Source organism: Hevea brasiliensis, chromosome 18 (assembly GCF_030052815.1).
Source record: "Hevea brasiliensis isolate MT/VB/25A 57/8 chromosome 18, ASM3005281v1, whole genome shotgun sequence".
Taxonomy (NCBI): Eukaryota; Viridiplantae; Streptophyta; class Magnoliopsida; order Malpighiales; family Euphorbiaceae; genus Hevea; species Hevea brasiliensis.
Genome location: NC_079510.1, coordinates 48,206,313 through 48,207,245, shown reverse-complemented (window position 1 = coordinate 48,207,245; position 933 = coordinate 48,206,313).

Here is a 933-nt window from a genome sequence, read left to right as displayed (position 1 = left end):
CATTCTATCTTATTTACATCTCATGTAAATAACTTGGGAACAAACATGATTACAATCTTTCTGGATAAGTCATGTCCTTATTATGAAGTATCCTCGATTGTGAACCAATTTATGATACTTTGTGCTAGAAATACTGTTACTCATATTCTTAACAACTTAAGAATAGAATTTCTAACAAAAAATCAATGTCCTTTTTTATTACACATAAATATAGTATGTAAACGGAAAAGTGGAATTGCCTTTTATTAATAAAATAAGTACAAAATACTTACTAAATGATGTGCTCTAGGGCATACTACTAACACAACTACTATTGTGCGTATAGTGGGAGGGGACACAATAGATTTTCCTATCTTAGTTGGATTACACTAAGGTTCAGCAATAAGCCCTTATCTTTTTACATTAATTCTAGATAAATTGACGAAACATATACAAGAGAGTATCTCTTGGTGCATGATATTTGCGGATGATATAGTTCTGATAGATGAGACGCGAGAAGGAGTCAATAGAAAGCTAGAGTTTTAGAAAAGTACTCTAGAGTCAATGGATTTTAAGTTAAGTAGAATGAAGATAGAATACATATATTGCAAGTTCAGTGAACGCCGAACTGGTGATAAGAAAGGAGTTAGTTTGGATAGAGTGGTGTTGCCCCAAAGTAATTACTTTAAATATCTCGGCTCAATCCTTCAAGTAGAAGGGGGATGTGAGAAAGATGTTAGTCATAGGATTAAAGCCGGATGGTTGAAGTGAAGACGTGTCACGAGAGTTTTATGTAATCGCAAGATTTCCAATAAGTTGAAAGAAAAATTTTATTATACAGCCATACGACCGGCCATGTTATATGGTAATGAGTGTTGGGCAATGAAGGAGCTGTATGTGTCTAAGATGAGAGTTGTAGATAGGGGTGAGCAGATTTCGGTTTAAACCAAAAAA